This window comes from Ambystoma mexicanum, chromosome 2p (genome assembly GCF_040938575.1).
Source record: "Ambystoma mexicanum isolate Mex_15411 chromosome 2p, UKY_AmexF1_1, whole genome shotgun sequence".
In the NCBI taxonomy this organism is placed as follows: Eukaryota; Metazoa; Chordata; class Amphibia; order Caudata; family Ambystomatidae; genus Ambystoma; species Ambystoma mexicanum.
This window is the reverse complement of record NC_090923.1, coordinates 601,836,631-601,859,902: the sequence shown is the minus strand read 5'-3', so window position 1 is coordinate 601,859,902 and position 23,272 is coordinate 601,836,631. Positions and strand designations below refer to the sequence as shown.

The following is a 23,272-nucleotide window of genomic DNA, read 5'->3' as shown; positions in this document are numbered from 1 at the left end:
GGGTGATAGGGGACATGGGTGGGGGCCTGGTGGAGGCTGCCCCTGCACTGCTGGGGGGTGGGGGAGTGGGAGACATGGGTGTGGGCCTGGTGGTGGATGCCCCTGCACTGCTGGGGGGTGGGGTGGTGGGAGACATGGGTGGGGGCCTGGTGGAGGCTGCCCCTGCACTGCTGGGGGGTGGGGTGGTGGGAGACATGGGTGCGGGCCTGGTGGTGGGTGCCCCTGCACTGCTGGGGGGTGGGGGTGGTGGGAGACATGGGCGGGGGCCTGGTGGAGGCTGCCCCTGCACTGCTGGGGGGTGGGGTGGTGGGAGACATGAGTGCGGGCCTGGTGGTGGGTGCCCCTGGTGGCTGGGGGGTGGGGGTGGTGGGAGACATGAGTGGGGGCCTGGTGGTGGGTGCCCCTGGTGGCTGGGGGGTGGGGGTGATAGGGGACATGGGTGGGGGCCTGGTGGAGGGTGCCCCTGCACTGCTGGGGGGTGGGGGTGCAGGGGGACATGAGCAGGTGTGCAGGGTAGTCCCCTGTGGTGTGGGCGGCCTGCAGGGGCCGTGGAGGGTGTACAGGGTACACCTGTGAGGAACCACCCAGCCTAATCGCGTGTTTAACTTCCCACGCACCCCTGTAATACACGTACCCAGCCAAATTGCGTGTGATAATTCCAGCGCACCCCTGTAATACACGTACCTGGCCAAATCGCGTGTGATTATTCCCGTGCACCCCTGTAAAACACGTACCCAGCCAAATCGCGTGTAAAACTTCCCGTATACCCCTGTAATACACGTGCCCAGCCAAATCGCGTGTGATAATTGCCGCGTATCCCTGTAATACACGTGCCCTGGCTAATCGCATGTAAAACTTCACGCGTACCCCTGTAATACACGTACCCTGGCCAATCGCGTGTTGAACTTCCCGCGTACCCCTGTAATACACGTACCCTGGCTAATCGCGTGTAAAACTTCCCGCGTACCCCTGATATGAACGTTACCCGCTTTGCGTTCCTTGTTTGGCAGCCCTGTAAACTGGTCCAAGGTTAGCGCAGCCCTTTGCGATGATTTTGCGATTTTGATGGCTTTTCCTTGCGCGAGGGCGTTCTTGGGGGCGTTACTGGCGCTGCTGCAGGGTCGCTGCGATACTCTGCGCCACGGCTGGTTTGGGAGCCTAGAATCCATGAATACGCTGTGCGCGGAAATCGGTTTTAGCGCACGTGCCTGGCGCAGACAATCGCACGCGGACACTCTGCGCCAGACGCTTGCGACACTTTTCTGCGAAATTCTATGAATTACCCTGTTAGAGTGTTAGGACTCCATTTTTACATGTGCAAGCTGCAATGGGTGCTTTTCTAATTGCAATTTAGATATGCAATAGGGTGTGCTAGCAATGTGAATGACAGTTATTAACTTTTGCAGTGTTTCATAGAATATTGACAGTGCTGACAATGTGAATTGATAATTTGGAAGACCGGGCACGATAGGGTTTGAGTATGTGCCAGAGATGACACATTTGGTGAAGTGCTGCAGATGAGATTCTTTCCACATAAGCGGATGGAAATATGATATTAGGATGCAATCAGTGTTTATGCAACACGCTGTGTATTACTACAGTTGCAATATTGTTTGTTAATATTTTTAAAAGAGGTGTTTGGTGAAAGAGCTGGCTTATTTTAATTTTTTAGAACTGTATCAATTCATATTGTACATGGGGATGGGCTCAATACATATTTTTAGGTCTGTGCTGCAACTTGCATTTTTTTTTGTGGGAGCAAAGTGGTATAAATGGCAGCGCACAGTTTTGGTGCTGGGTGCAATGCAGTAAAAAACAAAAAAAACATGTGTGCCTATGATCTGTGTGCAGATAGGATCATAGTGCTAGGTCTTGATTTTTACATGTGCAAGCTGCAATGTGTGCTTGTTAATTCAGAGGTAGATGGGTGATAGTGGGCGCTAGCAATTTAAATTACAGTTTTTATCTTTTGCTATGTTTTATAAAATATTGACAATGCTGGGCCTGACAGGGTTTGAGTATGTGGCAGAGATCACACATCTGGTGAAGTGCAATAGCTGTGATTCTTTTATAAAAACGGATTGAAATTTCAATTTCGTAGGAGTTGAGCACTTTGTTGTGATGCTGACATTGCAACACACTGTGTGTTGCTAGAGTTGTAAGGTTGTTGGTGAATATTCTAAAGTGTTGATGCTTGTTGTGTAAAAGATGTTCTATTCTGATTCTATATTTTTCCTGCATTTGTAGTGAAATCGTGTACCCCAAAGGATGGATGGCACAGATCGCAGAGTGTTTGGATGTGAATTGTGTCAGGTAGCAGCCATTTGATTCATGGCGATTGATTCCTCTAACGCAACACGCCCCATGTGGTTTAGGGGCCAGCAAGACTGAAGGATGATGGGGGGTCTGCTGCAAAGGATCTGTTCTTCTGATTCATTGATAGGTATTTTGGGATAGAGTTGTTTTTCAAATTCATCAATGCTTATTTTGATTGCATCCTCCTGCACGCAATTGTTTTGGAATGTAACATGCCCCATCTGCTTTCGGGGCCAGCAAGAGCCAAGGATGATGGCGGTCTACCACAATTTCAGAATGGCATTTGGGTACTTTATAATTGCCTCACAGACAACGTCGTGGAAATACATTGGCAAGCGACGTGGGTGTTGAACCCCACCGCTATTTGCAAGCCTAAGAGCCTGTAACAGTCTCTATTGTTTTGTCATTACCAGAGTACATGCTGATGGGGTGGTGCCACAATTATCAAGGTGCCGTGCTGTCGATAGTTGATTTGACCCCAACAACCGGCACTACAGGATGTGATGTGGACACTACAGTTTTAATTGTGAACATTGTTTTACGGATTGGAAGGGGGTCGCCATACATTGGATGATTTATTACAGCATCAAAAACGTTCTACAATAGAAGCTTTAACTTCAGAGTGTGTTACAAAGTGATGCACACTGTGTTGCTTTAGAAGCCCCTGCAGCGGTTTATTTAAAAACTATTTACCAGCATCTTTCTGTAATTTAGCGAGAACTCTGACTTTGTTAAATATGCATTTAAAAGCCATTGCTACACACTGGCCAGTCTTGTACTTTAAAGCCTCAACATAAGCGTATTTTGATAAAACATTTATAATGGCTAGAATATAGTGAAAACCATCTTTATCGTCGCGAAACTAGCTCAAAACCAAAATAATTGGCTGCCATTGTTGATGGATGTCAGATACCACAGTCATTCGCCATTTCAAATGTTTCAGGGCCGGCCTGTGCAGCATGTAGGCCTCCTCCCCCGAATGCCATGTCTTGACAGCTCAGCACAGGCTGTCAACCCCTCCATAACTACCAACAACTCATTATACATTTTTGACAGCTTCAAGCCTAAGTTAGGTTCACCCCATAACCACTCAACAAAGACACAACCAGATTTGATAAACAACAGCTTTTTATTAACATTTTAAAATGCGTATTTTTATTGAAAATATATTTGTATTCAATAGTTTGAGGTTTGGCAGTTGCTGCATGATGATCAGTCCTATTACAGATTCCGTTATACATGGATTACTGCACAGCCACATTGCACATCGCTGCCTCGATAAGCAAACATGTCGACATTCTGTTAGGTGTTCAATTAGATATACTTTATCCCCTCCCATTTGCGAACTGTTTTCTGAACAGTGTTTCTAACACCCATCGAACGCAAACGTCTAAACTCCTTCATTTTCGAAAGAGGGCTATTCACCAATTCTATAACCCATAATGTTTTAGACACGCATTGTTCAGTCCTTAAGCAAATCCTTATGTGTCCACAGCTGCGTCAAGGGCAGATCTACAAGATGTTTAGAGCTCAACACATAACATATTTTACAGAGGAAATTATGCACACAGTATATTTCGAAACATTTGTGAGCATCCTGCTGGGATCATCGGTTTTATGTCCGTGGCATCATCTGTAAAATAATTGTTTTAAACATGCCCCAGCCACTATGGCCGTAAACCCCTGGGTAGCCCGAATATCAGTGCGAAAGAGAACCGGCGTGTCTGTTTCAATCTCCATTAGCACAACATATTATTTACACAAGCTGTTATCGCAATTCCCTGGGTTTTTAATTTGTTTTGAACAGCAAGCACAATTAATAATGACATTGGGCCTCATTATGACATTGGTGGTAGCCATGTCTGTAATACAGGCACGGCTGCCGCCGATGTCATTTATTTTCCGGCTCCCGGAAATGGGCAATTACTGGGTCATTACGGCCCTGCCGGACCCGGTAATGCCCATTTGCGGGTGCCGGAAAAAAGATGCTCTCCATTCCCATTCATCCCCATAGGGCTGAATGGGAATGGGGAGGTCGGATGCACCGCTACCGTTTGTAACGGTGCTAGTGCATCCGACATGCTGCGCTCACAGGTGCCTTTCTGCCCGCCAGGTCAGACCTGGAGGGCAGGAAGGCAGCCGTGAGCACAACTCATAGTTTGCCGGTCCAGGAACTACTGTACCAGCATGCTTATCGGTACCATAGTTCCCGGGCTGGCAAACTTATAATGAGGCCCATTGTCTTTAATGTTCTCGGTCACCATTAGCTCAACATAGTTCTTACATAGGCTATTAGCACTATGTGCTGGGGGTTCCAGTTGATTTGAACAGGAAGCACAGTAAATATAAGTCGTGTCTGCTACAGCTTGATGCTCCTCACTCCCGCACACAGTACCCTATTTTTCATCAAGTCCTCTGGACACAGGGTCCGTTTCCGGCATCATTGCTGCATCCACCTGCAGAACCATAGATTCAAAGTCCCTGTCTTCAGAGCCCACGTCGCCTGCAAATGGTTGCTCCAAAACCACTGTCGTCCCAAACTCTTCGGGCTCATAGCCGGCCATCAAATCCTGAGTATCGTCTATCCCATCCTACACCCGAAAACAATCCTACACCCGAAAACAATCAGAAATATGACTCCTCTAAACCCTCGGGGCTTTCTGGGGGTGCTTTCCCCTCATCATAACTATAGCTGTTCATAATCGCTGTTTCCTGAATATCACACCTGACAGCCCCAGGAAATCTGAAAGAGCACTCATGTTTACCATTGCTATGCAAAACCATATATCCGGGTTGTAAACCCCACCCTCCGGCCTCGTCATAGCCTTAAAACCAGCCCTGATCTATTTCTAGCTCGATCTTGTATACAAAAAATATTTTTATATTCATGTGTATATTCATTTGTATATTAAAACATGAATGTGTATGTACATTTTTATATACATTTTATCTTACAAATATTATTTATATTAATGTATATACATTGTATATACAAAAGATATCAAAATGTTTTGACATTTTCCACTTCCTATTACATTAAAGGCCAAACCCCTCTCCGACAATATCGCCGCATCACAACACAAAACACTAAGTTCACAGTCCCTGTCTTCAGTGCTCACTTCTCCCTCCATAATCGACCAAACAACACAACACGCTGCTCCTGTCTTTACATCATTTTTTATATAAAATTGATATTTCGTTTTTATCAAAACTGATATAAATTACACCCACTTGATATGAAATCGATATCAAAACATTTTGATATCTTTTTATATAAAATTTATATTTAATTGATATCAAAACTGTATCAAAATGGGGTTGGACTAAAGACACAAAGAGGGCGTGCCCACAACATTTTACATTGCTCTAAAGGGGGCTGCATTAACTACTACTGTCAACTCATAGTCCTACTTTAATGCTGGTTCCCTGTTCCAGTTTTCATTCTCAAAATCCGGGCATTAGGCACAGTGGATTTGCTCTTTTGAGTTCAGTTTTAATTCCCTTACCTTCTAAGCTTGAAAGAGGGGAAGCTACTGCCTTCAGTGAACAGAGACTCTCCCTAGGCTTGCCTTGCTGTAAACAGTGTTGGCAGTGTGGCTCCCTGCTACGCTGCTATCACTGTAAAAGCAAGGCAAGCCTAGGGGGAGTCTCTGTTGATCACATAGTATTTCTCTGGGTGAACCGCTGGTGCCGATTTGGCTCCTGCACCGGGCAGTTAGGAGGTGCTGCATCCTGTCCATTGTCGCAAATGTAGTAAGACCAGGACAAACTGAAGATGAATCAGGGTTCCTGGGGTCCCATTCAAAGTTATGTGTGGGGGTCTGTTGCCTGCATAAAGCTGGGCAAACCAGTCGGAGGCACCTGTGGGTTGCATAGATTATAATGGAAAGATAAAAGAATGGAAGGAGGGGGTTCATAGCTGCAGATTATCACAGAACAGGTTTACTGGCCTCTGCACAGAACTAAATAAGACGGCCAGGGGGCAGCTGAATCATTAAATGTCCACTGGCAAGCTCTGACACCAGCAAAAAACAGGTGGATTCTGTTGGAATATACATAAATGGCAGACAGCATTTAATCAATTTGCACGGCGCAAGGGCAAAAGGGTGGTGAACAGGCAACTACGCCTCCAGTGTACACCCCCTTTTGCACTCCAACAAAGTACTGGATATTGAAACATTTACTGGGGGAACCCTTATCATCGGCCGGCTGTTTTGGAGTGTATGGAGACAAGAGGGCATGAGACGCAATTATTGTGCCACCACGTTTTTCAGGGATTAAGGTTACCGGACTAGCCTTTCTAAACATGGCGACCGCTGCTTCACCATTTAATCACACAGCGGGCTTCGCGCTGTGCGTTGAAACCCATTGCTGTCTCATTTTGTGTAAGACGCTGTGACGCTGCTTGCGCTCCTTTGCTTAACTCCTCTACGAACTCCTCTACTTGCAGTTTCGCCCCTCGATACTGCGGTCTGCTCGCCCCTGCTTTGCCTGATTTCTTTGTCCTTCTCCTGCCTACCTTCTGATGTATTATTGTTGCTGCTGAACTTTCTCGGTTACCCTGTTTTTGCGTGGGACCTGTCATTGGGTTTCCACACAATATTGGGAGTCCTCTTCTGTTCCTGCTGCTCTTGCATCCTCGACCCCTTCTTTATCTCCTACCGGATCCCGCTTCTAGTTCTTACTCTTCCCTAGAACAGAGTTTACCATTGCCAATCCATACCTGCTCCTCTATTTCGTCTACCAGGTGTGGTCTATCCCCTACAATCCTATCCTTGCTCTGTTTACCCTGCTCACTGCATTTACTGCGATCAAACTTTTTAAGAAAAAGAACATTGGACTGAAGGGTTTTTTATGCCTGGTGCTTTTTCCCCTTCAATTGGCATTTCCCGTAGGGGGTCTCTACGAGGACAGACGTTCTTCGAGAAAGAAAGGAACACCATCACCTAAGGAAGAATCACCTAGTCCCTCCAGCTGTGAAGACTCAGGTGAGGAAGACACATCCATTGGTGACAGATTGCAATGCCAGAAGTTAATGACAAACATGGCAACTGCAGAACAGGTCCATGAACTTCTTTCCGCAGTACAAGGCTTGTCCCTGGAGGTGCAAGGCTTGAAATCGGAAAATGCTGTCCTTCCAAGAGAACATTGCATTAACGACCTTCCACCTATGGGACAAGCCTCAGGTAAATTCGAGGGATACCCTAGGAAGGTCAAGGAATTCATAGATGCCTGTGTTGTACACTTTACCTTTCGTCCTTTCACCTAATCCACTGAGCAAGCACGGCTGGGTTTATGGTTTCCAATATGACGGGTGATGCTCTAGCATGGGCTACCCCGTTGGTTAGTTCCTCCAATCCGGTATAACAGAGTTTTCATTGCCCTTCTGAAACAGACTTTTGAACGTCCCGAAGTGGTGTTTTCGGCATTCGAAACACTGTTGGATATTTGCCAGGGTTCATCGGAAGTGATGAGCTACATCACAAATTTCAAGCGGGTAACAGTGGAAGCAGACTTGCCAGAGGAGGCCCAGTTTTCCATATTCAGCAGGGGTTACAGTAAAACCTGAAAGAGGAACTTGCCCACATAACTCACCCTACTTCACTATCGGATTTAATGTCTTATGTGCTACAGATTGATTATAGACTGCAGGAAAGAAGATCCAAAAGGAATAAGCTACAAGGGAAACACACCCTTACCTCTCCTCCTGGCACTATACTCCTGGTCTTGGGTGACAATTCCAAGGATTAACCCATGCAGATAGGTTCTGCACGAGGACCCTTATCTCCTACGGAACGGAAGAGAAGAAGAGACCTGAGTCTTTGTATGTATTGTGGGGTCTGTAGTCATTTGCTCCATGACTGTCCAGAAGTTCCCAAGAGGAGAATGGGAAATGAAAGACCCCGACCCTAGAATGGACCACTGGTTGAGGTTACAAAGAAGGTACCATAATCAGCACGTACTCCAATTTGCTCAGTCTAATTCTCGCTTGTTAGTGGTCAGCTTACCCATAGAAGTCACCGGGAAAAGAATGGAGGTTGTGGCTTTGATTGATAGCGGGGCTGCAGGTAACTTCATGGATCTTATCTGGGCTAAAAAAAAGGAATATCTAAACAAGAGTGCAGAGAAAGACAACCAGTGGGAGGGGTTGATAGTAACCCACTTAGTTCTGGTCTGATAATCCATGTTTCGACACCTTTGCAGGCCTCCATTATTGACCATCAGAAAACCTTCTCATTCGATCTCATCAGAGCTGCTCATTTCCCCCTTATATTGGGTATTCCCTGGCTGAGGAAGCATAATCCCCAGATTAACTGGAAGGAAAACAACCTCTAGTTATGCTCTGAATATTGTTCCAGCCATTGCCTTCCATATCAGGGGGGGGACCCACCACCACTGAATGTGTGGTATCTTGGTCTACCGTTACCAAAGTCAATTGCATACCGGTCGCTTACCAGCACTTTGCGACCCAAAGATTGTGCCATAGATTTGCCTCCTAACGCATTAGTACCTTTTGGTCCCACGTTCTCATTATCTATCCCAGAGAAGAAAGCGCTTAAGGAGTACATTGAAGAGAATCTCAAAAATGTACTTATTTGCCCCTCTAATTCTCCTGCCAGGGGCTTTGTTGTTTTTTATCCCCAAAAGGGAATCTTAAGAGCTCAGGTCCTCTATTGTCTACAAGGGTCTAAACAAGGTGACTGTATGGGATACATATCCCATGCCTCTCATTAGGGAAATCCTGGAAATGGTCCAAGGTGCCGTCATTTTCACTAAATTGGACCTACGGGGGTGTACCATGTTTTTGCTCATACACGCGGGAGATGAGTGGAAGACCGCATTTAGGACTAAATACTGTGTCATGCCGTTCGGATTAGTCAATGGCCCTGCCATCTTCCAATGGTTTATGGACCGTTTGTTCTCCGACCTTTTGTTCCGGACAGTTATCATTTACTTGATTGGCATTCTTGTCTTTTCACGATCCAAAGAATTACACCAACAACATCTGCCTGAAGTTTTAGAGAGGTTAAGAAAGAACCAACTTCTGGTCAAACCAGAAAAGTGCCAATTTGAGGTAACCTCAGTTCCCTATTTGGGATTTATCCTCTCTGGACAAGGTATCATCATGGATGTTTGTTTGTTTTATTATTGATCTGGATATGATCTGACATACATTTTGGATCAATGGAAGGTATCCGCTATACTTCAATGGCCAGCTCCTACATCTGTGAAAGAGGTCCAACGATTCTTTGGACTGGCTAATTTTTATCAAAGATTAATCGCTGATTTTTCCTCTATAGTACTTTCCATCACAGCCCTACTAAAGAAGGGTAATCAGTTTTCCTGGAATTCTACTGCTGATGAAGCCTTTCGTTCACTCAAGGAACGGTTCTGTACCGCTCCCATTCTTAGACAGCCTGATCAGTCTCTTCCCTTCATTGTGGAGACTGATGCCTCTGCAGGCGCTCTTGGAGCCGTACTCAAACAGGACTTCAATGGCAAGGAACACCACATTGCTTATCTATCGAAAACATTTAGTTCCAGTGAATTACACTACTCTGTTATCGAAAAGGAGCTTTTGGCAATGAAGCAAGCTTGCATCGAGTGGCAGCACTTACTCCAAGGAGCCACCAATCCTTTTTTCGTCCAGACTGACCGAAGAACCTACAAGTCCTACAACAGATGGATTGTGTAAATGCCAGGCAAGCAAGATGGGCATATTTATTTGCCCTATATGATTTTGAGATATCCTACATTCCAGGATCAGAAAATTAAGTGGCTGTCGCTTTATCAAGAAGCTTCCCCGCAAATCTCTCTATCGAACTCTGTAGAGAACCCCTTTTTACTACGAATAAGTTTCTATGTGTGGTGTCCTCATTTCTTCAACAAGTCAAAGAAGCTACCTCCAAGGTCGAGACCGTTTGGAACAACACCGAATTCACCCTCAGAGATGGAATGGTTTTCCGGGAAAAGCTCTTGGTGATCGCTGATTCCGCTCTAAAAGAAAAGGTCATGTCTTGGTGTCATGATAACAAGACAGCTGGACACCATGGTTACAACGCCACTCTCGACCGCATCCGTTGATCTTTCTGGTGTCCCACTGTTTACAAGGATGGAAAAATGTATGTCAGATCATATCCGGTTTGTACCCAAAACAAGTGCAAGACTAACAGACCCATCGGTTTACTTGAACAAAGACCTGCCCCTACCCATTCTTGGAGTCACATTTCCACTAATTTTGTGGTTGAACTTGCCCTTTCCAAGGGATGCACTGCAGTCATGGTGGCAGTGGATTAATTCAGTAAAATGGCTCATTTCATACCCCTCCAGGGAGTACCTACCGCTTCTGAAATTCCCACAATGTTCTTTCAGAAAATATTCAGCCTTCATGGCATTCCAAAGTCTGTGACCTACAACAGAGGTTCCTAATTTACCGCCAGATTCTGGAAAATGCCTTGTGAATTACTAGGTATCGAACAAGCTCTCTCATCTGGTTACCACCCCCAGACTAACGGACAAACGGAAAGGCTTAACAGTACCACTGAACAGTACCTCTGTTGTTTTATCAATCCCAGACAGGACAACTGGGTAGACCTTTTACCCATGGCTGAATTGGCATACAATAATACCACCCATACAGCCATTGGTGTGAGTCCCTTCTATTGTACGTATGGTTTGCATCCTTAGGCTCTTCCCAAATCTGTTCTGCCTACTACCACCAGACCCACTCTTAATTCTCTCGTACAAGAGACCCATCAAGCTCAGAAGGACGCTTATTGCCATCTTACCGAAAGAAGAGGTATGTACAAGAAACAAGCTGATTCTCATCGCAGTTCCAACCCGAAATGGGAAGTAGGCTCCAAGGTCTGGCTTTCCACCAAATACCTAGCCAGATGGGTACGGCCAATCAAGCTTTCCCCCAGGTTTATCGGCCCATTTGAAATACTCACTAAGATAAATCCAGTGGAATTCCGCTTTAAGTTACCCACATCTTTACACAGACTCCATTCTGTTTTTCATTCTTCCCTCTTGGCTCCATTTACCCCAGATCCCTTCTTACACAAGAGAAAGAAAGATCAGTTCATTCCATCCAAAGAACCTAAAAAATACAAAGTATCCCATATCTGTGATTCCCGGTACCCCAAGCGCAGACTCCAAAACCTTGTACACTGGAAAGGATACCCCTCCTCAGAAGATTCATGGGAACCCTTATCTCATATCAAAGCTCCCTTATTATTGAAAAGATTTCATTACTTACACCCTTGCAAGCCCGGCACCATCAGACATAAGAGGGGGGATACTGTCATTGGTCGGCCATTTTGGAATGTATGGAGACGAGGGGGTGTGAGACGCCATTATTGTGCTGCCACATTTTGCAGGGATCGAGGAGACCGGTCTAGCCTTTCTAAACATGACGACCTCGGCTTCACCATTTAATCACACAGCGGGCTTAGCGCAGTGCGTTGCAACCCATTGCTGTCTCCTTTCGGGTAAGACACTCTGACTCTGCTCGCGCTCCTTTGCTTAACTCCTCTACTTGCAGTTTCGCCCCTTGATACTGCGGTCTGCTCGCCCCCACTTTGCCTGATTTCTTTGTCCTTCTCCTGCCTGCCTTCTGCTGTGTTATTGATGTTGCTGAACTTTCTCTGCTACTCTGTTTTTGCTTTGGACCCGTCATTGGCTTTCCACTCAATATTGTGAGTCCTCTTCTGTTCCTGCTGCTCTTGCCTCCTCGCCCCCCTCTTCAGCTCCTACCGGATCCCGCTTCTAGTTCTTACTCTTCCCATTGCAAATCTACATCTGCTCCTCTATTTGTTCTACCAGGGGTGGTCTATCCCTTAACATCCTACCCTTGCTCTGTTTCTCGAGCTCACTGCATTTACTGCAATCAAACTTTCTAAGAAAAAGAACATTGGACTGAAGGGTTTTTTACGCCTGGTGCTTTTCCCCTTCAATTTGCATTTCCGAGAGGGGGTCTTGTGCCGTTGCTGGGTGGACAGTTGGCATAGTGGCTTCTCCCCGAGAATGACCATACCTCTATGAGGACAGACATTCTTCGAGAAAGAAAGGAACAACATCACCTAAGGAAGAATCACCTAGTCCCTCCAGCTGTGAAGACTCAGGTGAGGAAGACACAATCATTGGTGACAACCCTCTCTTGGAGGGGTGGGGCTGTGAGGGGAAGAGGGTGGGGCCGAGGGCCATGGCCTCAGGCTAGGTCACAGGTCAAGTAACACAACACAGTATCTCTTCACAAATCCCAATCCTGGCGATTTGCATAAAAGCAAAGAGCAATATGGGAACATAAGAATGGCCACAGTTTTAAATTTGAAACAGATCTTATAGTGATTCAGCAACAACTGCTTTTGAGGGAACAATGGAAGTTTCACTGTGCGGTTTTCATTTGTCACAATATTCACCCAACCAAAAACAAAAACAAAAAACGGTGACTTGCAGGACATATATACCAGTTTGGAGAGCTGCGACACGGTATGTGAGGCGTTGGCTATTTCTGTATTCAGCTTCCTCTGCTAGTCTTCTGGAAGCCGTTAGCTTGCAGAAACATGCGTTGGACGTGCATGCAATAACTTGTCATCCAAGCAGATTTCTCTGGGAGTGTCCTGCTACACTCTGGGCTTGGGGAGAGATCTATTCTGAAGCTGAGGTATGAAAGCAGTGCGTGGGCTGCTCGCGTTTGTGACAAATCAGCTTCAGAGCAGATATGTGACCTTCTTGTGCTAGCCCCTGACCCGGAAAACAAACTTTGACGGTGCACTGCTCTGTCTTGTTCCGGCCCGATTCCTGTCCTGCTCTGAAACTGTTGGAAATTACGCAGATGGGACATGTGTACGCCAAAATTGTAAATGTAACAGGTCACTTCTGTGTAAAGTAGGGGGACTCGAACATGAGCCTCTAAAGTGTGCTTCTGCAGAGCACAGTTTTCAAAGTCGCAGTCCTCTGAATGCTAAGGGAAGTTGGGAACCGTTACCCGTCAGTCCAGGTTTCCACTTCAAAAGTGATTCGTGGGGTGTTGGAAGTAGGGGTAATGCCAAGTAATGCCCTGTCAGACAGTGGCACAGAACCGCAGAAGTGTGAGCTGCCTCCAAGCAGGGGGAGCTTGGTGCCAGCAGTGCCCTTTCAGTGTCACAGCGCTTCCATGTCGTCAACGCAGGACGCCTCAACAGTGTGACCGTAGGCATTTTTCCAGCAAAGCTCTGTCTGTTCTAAAGGGCAACACCCTGTACTACAAGACAGATAATATATTTCTTAGCAACCACGCTCGCGCTGGCAACCCCCCCGTGAACTCGCACAGGACTATATAATGGAGTGTCCACGAGCTAATCACAGTGATCCCCTCATCACAATGGCAAAGTTCCCCAGCGCTCACCGTGCGTTTTATCGAGGAGGAGTGGAGAGGGTGTAAGCCCCCCACCCCCTGCAAACTTTGAAGCACGGTGTTACGTATATTAATAGAAAATGTAAAACAATTTACCTGCAGACAGCCACTTCATGTAACCAAAGCGATCATATGACACTGCGCCTTGTCCTCACACTTCTCGGCTAAGGCACTTAGTACCCCGAAGGTCGACAGCGAGAGAGAACTTTATCTTGCTGACAGTTTTGATTTGTCAGCGGGGGTTGCTGGATACCAGGATGTCAATTTCTCTGGTTGAAAGTGTAGTTGCAGTTTGAAATGCGCCTTGATCTGTGTTCTTGTCATAGTGAAGATGGTTTCACTGGGTCGGTGCTGTGATGATGTCGACAGCCAATCAGATGTCAGACATTAACTACGGCCATCCCTCGCAGAGACGCCGCACATGACATGAGGGAGTGGCAAGCCACAGAGCCAGACCACAGCCGAATGGCAGCCGCCCATGCTGGGAGACTACAGACGCGGAATGTTGTATTTTCAAAAAGGAAACATGAACGGCATCAGCAGACAGCAAAGATCAGGAGATAGCTGATGTCTGCAGCTGCCGCCGACGTAATCAGTAAGCACTTCCGCTTTTGGGTGGAATAAAAAATGAGACACAGGGAGACAACGTGATTTGCCCAGGATCACACAACATAGCCAGTTGAGAAGGCAGGACATGGATTAGAAATCATTTCTCTAGTTTGCCCGCCTCTGAGTTGCCAACTGACTCCCGGTGGTGACGCTCTCGCTGTAAAGGTGTGCCCAGGCTAGTCTCCATTTTTTTCAAACATCCCCTTTGCTGGTTTTAAACGTTCATTTTAAACACAGTGGCACTCATTACGACCCTGGCGGAAATCGAAAAACGATGGCGGAAATGCAATACCGCCATCGAATATCGCTCGGTGCGATTATGACCCGTCACCGAAAAGTACGATGCCATTAGCGACACCGTAGTGAACGCCAACGCTAACTGCACCAAGTACACGCACGCGCGCCATGCGAAACCGTAATTACCACCATGGCGCAACGGTACGGGAATTCTGACCCTAGCGGACATGTACCTAACGCCATCAAGCATGGCGGAAAGTACCATTCCGCCATGGTGAGAAGTACGGCATCGCAAACCAACCGTAAAAGGCCCTACTGAGTGCCTGTACACCACTCCCTGGCCACATTGCACAACTCCTCGTAGGTGCAATGAAGTCACAAAATGCAACCAGTGAAATGTACAAGTCACCCATGCATGCCAACGAACAAATGAATATAGGGGCTCCAAGTGCCTTGTGAGTGGCCATCCATATTAGCCATGGCACCATTGCCGTACTGATGCAGCACAGGCATGTGAAGCTTCAAGTACAGCAACATGAACTGAAAACTGAGACAAACAAAAACAGGCCCCCCATCGCTTGACACCAGTGTAAGGCAACATTCAAAGCAGTATCCTGAGTGAGACTGCACCAGCCCTGTACTCCTGCCAGTAAACAAACCAACCATCAGCATAAGCATGTACCACACAAGTTGGCAGAGTGACTGAGCAGCCAGGCTCATCTCAAGAGGGGCCAATGGGAGCTGCAGGGCACAGATGGCACGAATACAGAAGCTATTCCAATGGACATGACCTCAGTCTCCCTCCAAGAAACGCACGCAAACACAGGCACCTGTGACCAGCCATATTCTGATAATCACATCATTCCACCAATCCACCTGGCTGACCGGCATCTGTTACACAAAAGCTAATCCCCCTCCCATTAGCATGACATCATCAAAACAGACATAATGGCAGCCCCTATCCCTGACCTTACTGGCCTTCGTAGGCAAACGCGCCCAGTACAGTACCACGCAACTATACTCAGAAGCCGGAACCCAAAGCAGATCTCCTCACAATACATCGCTCCACAAATAGGAATATGCTACATTACTTGCAAAGAAAAACGCTACACGGTCAATATCATAATCAAAATTTAATGCACAACAAAATCACCCGGGCCATACAGCTATTAGGTCATGAACTCCAAATTATATCTCATAATTGTGGGCTGCATCCGCAATAAATGACCAGCTTCTTCTTGTGTGACGCCCTGTTCCTCCATGGTACACAGGGGCTACATTCACGTTCAAAAAGGCAACATGGAAGCGCCTAGAACCGCAGGGCCGTCCCATTAGGTAGGCACTAGTCCAGCTGAAAGGTCGAAATGTTGCTCCTAGCCACTAGTACTGCGTAAGGGCATGTGGGCCATTGGCGATCGCCCCATAAGATCGTAATGGTGCTCCACTGATTAACACGAAGCAGCAGGTGTCGGGAGTAAAAGCCATCTGCAGGAGTGGCATACAGATGGCAGCGGCAAAAGGGGAGGAGATACCTGTCACCCAAATGAAACGAAAAAGAATAGTATGGGCATCAGAACTCCATTTGAATTACTCACTTCAAAGATCACACTAAATCCACAGCCATATGCATGCTAGCCCACTCAAAAGGATTATTCGCACCCAAAAATCACTTGCGAATCATAACTATATAAATCGAGGTGAAAACACTATTACAAACAAGTGTTTGTGTGCATGCGTCTGTTAAAACAGAATCCATTAGATGGGTTTAGTAACGTGCATAGACACAAGTGTTTGAAGGCGCGTCGAGACAGGGAGGGTTCAACAAGGGCAGATAGACGATGGTCCCACTATGGCAGCCCTGCATCACATAGCGCAGGGGAAGTGGATAGATTCCAAAAAGCCATGTACATGGCAGACTCTCTATTAAATCATCTGTCCATGCATCCATACATCATTCCCTCATCCCGGTATAAAAACGCCTGATTATTTACTCACATAACATTTGAAATTTCCATTGAGTCTGTGCGTAATGCAGTCTGCAAATTCCACTGTGCTCCAGGCCGGAATTCTAGTGTTGTGAAGTAACATGTATTTGGGAACGTCCTGCCTTATCCTCCACTACGCTATTGCGCATCCCATACTATTCATATCAATCATTGCATTCTCGCCATGGCCCCTGTCCCAAGGACATTAAACAATAGAACTTTATATCTGCAGTCAGACCTGTGGGCGTCTCCTCGCCGCTAGCTGGAAACCGAAAGCGCTGTCCTTCGAATTCCTCATTTGCAACATCACGTCGAAAAGGCATCTGTGACCGCTTGAAATCACAAATCCATCCATTTAGTGCGGCAGTGTGTGAAAATGGCAACTGGCTTCACTCACAAATGGGACGCCCCGCCCGTCGGTGAACCGCGGTACAGTGCTGCATGAGGGTCCACCGTTAATCGAGTACTACATTCCACTGACCCTTCACAAGTTTGTTCCCGACTGCAAAGATAGTATGTGAAACAATGGGACCATAGCAGAATTAACATATGAACCAATATCTCACTGCCATCGGGATGAAATACATGATTGTAATAGCAAGATGCCATGCGTCGAATTGCAGCGTTGTGTGCGGGACGTGCTCGCCCAAAGGGGATTGCAGCTTGCACAGGTGGAATGAATCACCACAGGTGGAGGCTATACAGCTTGAGAACACATAAATTGCACACCCAACCCCCTCCCACAACCACACCCACTCCAAAATGCTACCGGCAGGACTAGCGATGTTGGCCCTGGGGGACCTGATAGCACTGCAAGTACTCCAACTTCAAGAAGAAGACGAACACTAACTACTACAACAACCGGCCGCACAGAGGAGACGCAGGAGCAGGAGGAGGGCAAGGCAGGGCCAGCAAGGCCCACCAGCACAGCCACTACCACCACGCAGGCAGCCCGCAATCCCACGCCTCCGAGCACATCCGTTCAACCTCACTGATGAGCAGATCCACACCCTCTACCGTTTGGACCGGGACACCATAACCGCCATTGTGGACATGACACACGCTGACCTTGTCAGCATGATAGATAGCCCAACCGCCATCCCACCCCTACTGAAGGTGGTGTCTGTACTCCACTTCCTGGCCACAGGCACCTACCAGCACACAGTCGGACAGTTGCATGGCATTTCACAGCCACTGTTGTCACGGACACTATTGCAAGTGCTCGATGCCCTCCTGAAGCACGCAGATGACTACATCTCTCTACCACGCTCGGAGCAGGAAATTACAAACACAAAAGTGGGATTCCATGCACTTGCCGGCATACCGGGTTGCATTGGTGCCATCGACTGCACCCATGTGGAATTGGTTGTCCCACATGCCATGGAGGCCCAGTACCGCAACCGAAAACAATATCATTCTCTTAATGTACAAATGGTGTGTGACTCAAACAGGATCATTACACATTGTTGTGCCTGATTTCCTGGATCAACCCATGATTCCATGGTCTTACGGAACTCTACAATACCACGCTACATGGAGCGACACGTAGGGAACAGATCCTGGCTACTCAGTGAGTCTCATTTCATGCATGATAATGTGGGGTATGTGATGCGGCAATGACCTGGCAGGAAGGGGGGGGTGCTTACGTAGCAATGTCATTCCTCAAACATCCTTTATTGTCCACATACAGGTGATGCCGGGTATCCACTGAAGAGATGGCTCCTTACACCACTCCGGAACCCACAGAACCAGCATGAGGAGGACTACAACCATGCCCACTCACGTACCCGTGTAGTCATAGAACAGGCATTCGGCCGACTGAAGGGTCGTTTCCGCTGCCTCAGCAGGTCTGGCGGGGCACTCCTGTACCGCCATGAGAAGATTGCAAAGATGGTCATGGCATGTGTCATACTACACAACATGTGCGTACGTAGAAATGTGCCCATGCCCCCTGACGCAGAACTGCAAGCACCTGAATATGGTCATGATGAGGGTGGGGATGTTGCAGCACCTCAAGGAGTCCGCGAGGCACAGGAGGGCCGTGAAATTAGTCAGATTATCATAGATTCATGCTTCTAGCACTCACGCCTGGTGGCTGATACATGGGCACGGGACTTGTGGCACTGTGTGTGTCTGGAACATGCACAATATGGACTGTACGCCTATAATGGCCTCGTACACAAAGATCAATGTCCACACATCTCATTGGATGATTGTGAAATGTTTATAGCATATGTGAAATTATGTTACACACCCCATCGACCCGCCACCCAAGTAAGCCCAACACACCCCCTCCACCCTCCTACCTCCCCCCCGAACACCAGTGTCCAAGGATGCTCATTGTCAGTGGGCAGACGCTATTGCAAGCCCCCTCTCCGGGTATCAGGGGCACCCCTGCCTGTGGAGCGCAGGTTCCTCCCAGATCTACGTTGGGGGCTGCCCTGGACGGAACTTGCAACGGATGATGTCTCTGCCTGCTCACGTCCATGCATGTCCCTAAGGGTTTGTGAGAGCTCAGTGAGCACACGGCGCACAGCGGCAAGTTCAGCACATACGTCTTTGGACGTCGCATGCAGTTCCCCCCTCAGGCTCTCGGTGCTTCTCTCCATTTGTACTCTCAGGCTCTCGGTGCTTCTCTCCATTTGTACTCTCAGGCTCTCGGTGCTTCTCTCCATTTGTGCCCTTAGTGTCTCTGTACATGTTTCTATGGCTGCCTTAGTACCCCCACATTCATCAGCATGGTCCTTGAGGAGCGTGGCCAGTTGCTGCTGTTGCACGATCACCTGGTCGGGGGACTGTTGCCTCTGCTGGGCCATGGCCATTTGCGGTGGTGTCACAGAGGGGCTGATCACCTCATGTTGCCTTGACACAGGGCTTGTGGGGGATGGCCAGTCGTCGTCTTGTGGGTGCCCCTGCGTGGTATCCTCATGGTGTACGGGATGAAACAAACAGGGGTATTGAGACAGGTCATGGATGGATCGTACATCGACATCACCGTTTTCTGTGTCGGAGCATGCTGCCATTAATGCAGTGTCACCTATGGTGCTGCTGCCACCCGAAGCAGTGCCTTCTGTGGCATCCATTGGGGGGGCCTGTGGTGGTGCTGTTGTGGCCATGCTGGCTGCTGGGGTGCCTGTTGAAGTCCCCTCCTGTGTGCTGCCACTTGATTTGTGCTGCTGCCGTGTCTTGATCCGTGCAGCTGAGGTGGAGGGTCTTTGGCCGTTGGTCTTGGCCCTCTTTGCAGGTGTGCTGGTAGGGGTGTCCTGGAGCTCGTCGTTTGAATCGGACCCTGTGGTGGAGTAAAGGAGGGCGAGCGTTATTTATGGGTCTGTGGAAATTGGAATGGCAATGTATCACATGCATTGGGGTGGTACCTGAGGGTGATTTGGGTCAGGGCCTTGGAGGTGGTTTCATTTTTGTGTGGATTGAGGGTGCAGTTGTTTTGCAGCCTGCAGTTAGGGGGTGCCTGCTGCACGTGTAGAGGGTGTTTTTAGGAATTTTAATTATTTATTTATTTAATTTGACTTTTAATGTGCGCTATCAGGCCAATGTATGTGGACGTTCTCCTGGACATGTGTTTCTGTTGCACTATGTGGACACATGGTACTTCACATGATTGGACATTGTGGTTTTAGCATTGTTTTATTTGGGACACCTACCTGATTCTTCGGATGTCTGCACTCCTTTCTCCATCCCTCCGACTCCCTCTATGGTCTCCATTCCAATGGTGGAGGCACAGATTTCTTCCCAGGGGGTCAACTTGATGGGTGATTCCGATCCTCCCCCGGTAGCTGTGGCAATGTTACGGTTGGTGGATAGTATGCTCCGTACGCGTATCCGCAAGTCGTCCCATCGCTTTCTGCATTGCTGTGGGTTGCGGGGTGCGGTCCCCACCGCACTTACCCGCTGTGCCACCAGGGCCCATATGGCCTTCTTGTTCGCAAGTGCCGTCCTGGTCATTTGCGTCGAGAAGACGACGGCAGCATTCTCCTGGAGGGTCTCTGTGAGCACCGTGAGTTCCTCACGGGAGAAGTGGACCTGCCGCTTGCGGTCGCACGCTTTTTTCGCTACTTTTCCCATTGTTATTGTTTTCACTAGGGTGGATGACGGGTTGGGATGTGTCTCAGGGTAGTATTTTTAATGGTTGTGTGGAAATTCTGATTTTATAGGTGTACGGCGTGCTGTTTCCCGTTCTGGGACCATGTTTTTGCTTCCGTTTCCGTATATTTACGGTCACCGTATTTTCCGATTGCCGCTCATTACGGTGACCGCTATGATCGGTGGCGGAATTGCACCTAGGTCGCCGTACGATGGCGGTGAGGGGCGTTTTGGGGACATTTCCGCCATCGCGGACTTTGCACTTCCGCCACGGCGTAGTGCTCGTGCCCGATGGGTCAGAATTAGCCGCACTTTACTCCGTCGTGCAATGGCGGAAACGCTATTTACGCTATGGCGGTCAGGTCAGTTGCTTTCCGCCAGGGTCGTAATGAGGGCCAGTGTGTTCCCGAAATCAAGGAGTCAGTAAAATAATTACACCGCCATTACTGTCGAGAAGATCTTACCTTCCAAGAGACAACCATACATCGCTGTATACTGCCTAATTCTATTCACAACAAAAAAGTCACTTTCGCTCACACACATCTTGTGAGGAAAATGGGCAAGCATGCAATGCATTGTTAACACATTTTACATGTCAATAAATTAGACACATTACAGACTAAACGGCATTGGTAAGTAAAAAAAAAACAGATTTATGTTCACTGTGGAGTATACAAAGGATGAGGGGCTTTAGAATGCAAATGGCCACTTCCCAGTGAGCTGCGACTTCACAGAAAGGGTGACATTATCACTCTCCATTTAACACTGGATCTATGCGATTACTGCGAGAAAAATAAAAGCAAATCGTTTTTTTCTTTTTGTACATTTTAACACAACTATATGCAGGGGGAGACCCCCTACAGCCCCCCTATACTTTGCTCACATTATTTATTACCCTAACCCACACTCTCACATATAAGTGCGTTGAAAAGCAGTACACAATTCAGCATTTTCGTCCTCTGTATTTTCTGCTGTGCAGTAATGGTGTGATTTAACACTTGCGTCTGCCCCAGCCGCGTAATAAAAGATAAGAAACAGACCTGGGCCTGTGAAGCGCTGCTCTGACTATACCATCACATTATGTCAAAGCCCTTGATAGGTTCCATCCTGGACCAAACAAAAAAACAAAACATTTTGTTAGGAATTCACAGAGGCAGACCTCAGTGTTTTACACTTTAAAGGGGCACCCTTTTTTGCACATCCAGGGACGTAGACACGCACCACAGAGCAGTTTAAAGTTTAAGTGCCACCAATTGGAACTGACCCCATCTTATCACGAGCACCTTTATAAAGCAATGGGCATTCATACAAAAACACTGTTCGTGCTGAGATGTGCAGTTTCACGTTTCCATTGTACATACATACGGTGCTGGAATTGTGCCGTATTTTGCCGTATTCAAAACCAGCAAAAATGGTCTCTCCTGGAAGCCATGGAAATGGGAGGCCCATGCCTGAGCCACCACTCGCTGCACCCATATGTGGATGAGTCTGGAGACAAGCCTCAGCTGTATTGGGATATTTTGTTATCCTCTTGTTAATGCTCAATTACAGATGTACATTTGCAAGTTGGCATAAAGATATTGGGGCTCATTACGAGTTTGGTGGTATTTTGGCAGTAACACCACTGAGATACCACCAAACGGTATTACTGTTACTGCCACTTAGCCCAGTGGTATTAACACTGAAGGTTTTTCCTACAGCGGTAACACCCCCAGATTACAAGTGGCGGTTTGGCAGAATAAATCCCCATTTCATGGAGTCCACAGGACATTTTTGCCAGTATTACTGACAGGGTTTGAGGTTACTGGTTTGGAGCTCATCTGGGATGATTCCTGCAAATACTTCTTTTTGGTGGAGGTCTTGGTTGTCTTCTTGGCGGTGCAGGTTTCGTGCAGGACGGGGCAAGCCTCCCCAGACGCCACCCTGACTGGTGTTGAAGACTCCAGGCAGGCTGACCTCAGGGAAACCACCCAAATTGGGGAAAAAAACAAAAGGGGAAAAACCAGATGAAGATTTGTCAGCAGCAAAGGATTCCAAGGCAACAGGTCACCAGTTTCCACGATATGCAGACAGCAAGGGTGAGGAATCCATAAGGAAAAGTATGGGAATGGCAGCTAAGGCACAAGAGCAACCAAGCAAAGGCAGGCAGGAGGGTAAGCAACAGGGAGGAGGAAGGAACGGGAAAGGGAAGGAAGGCAACAAGAACAGAATCACGGGCGTGCGCTGAGCCGGGAAGAAGCCAACAAGGAAAGGCATCAACCGAGCTTTGAGAAGCGTGGCCGCAGCGTTCCACGTCGCTTAAATGGAAGTTCTGGTAACAATGAAACACTAGCGTGTGGGTTCTGCTTCTGGGGACAATGGCGGTGGCCATCTTGGTAGGAGAAATGGGCACCGTGAGTAAAGAGGGCAGCCATCTTGGAGGTAGAAATGGCAGCCGCGAGGATCTTACGGCCCCTCCAAGCAGCCCATAAGGGTCGAGCCAGGTATTTCATGACAGCATGCCCCCTCCGATAAGCGCCTCCTCTGGGTTTTCCAGGGTGAAGCAAGTGAAAGCGATGAACAAGACGAGGAGCATGTATATTGGAAATTGGTTTACAGGAACGTTCACTGGGAGGATAACCCTTCCAGT

General features: G+C 47.7%; 1 protein-coding gene across 3 annotated transcripts in view; it reads right to left on the bottom strand.

Annotated features, from left to right (window-relative positions):
- LOC138566599 (hyaluronidase-1-like) overlaps positions 1-14,114 on the bottom strand; it is a 214,524-nt gene extending 200,410 nt beyond the window's left edge. The window contains exon 1 of one of the 3 annotated variants that reach the window (XM_069644119.1): positions 13,811-14,114. The gene's annotated coding sequence lies outside the window, so the exon portion shown is untranslated. The remainder of the gene's footprint in view (positions 1-13,810) is intronic. The other 2 variants (XM_069644118.1, XM_069644120.1) reach the window with 2 other exon arrangements.
- Positions 14,115-23,272: the final 9,158 nt, after the last annotated feature.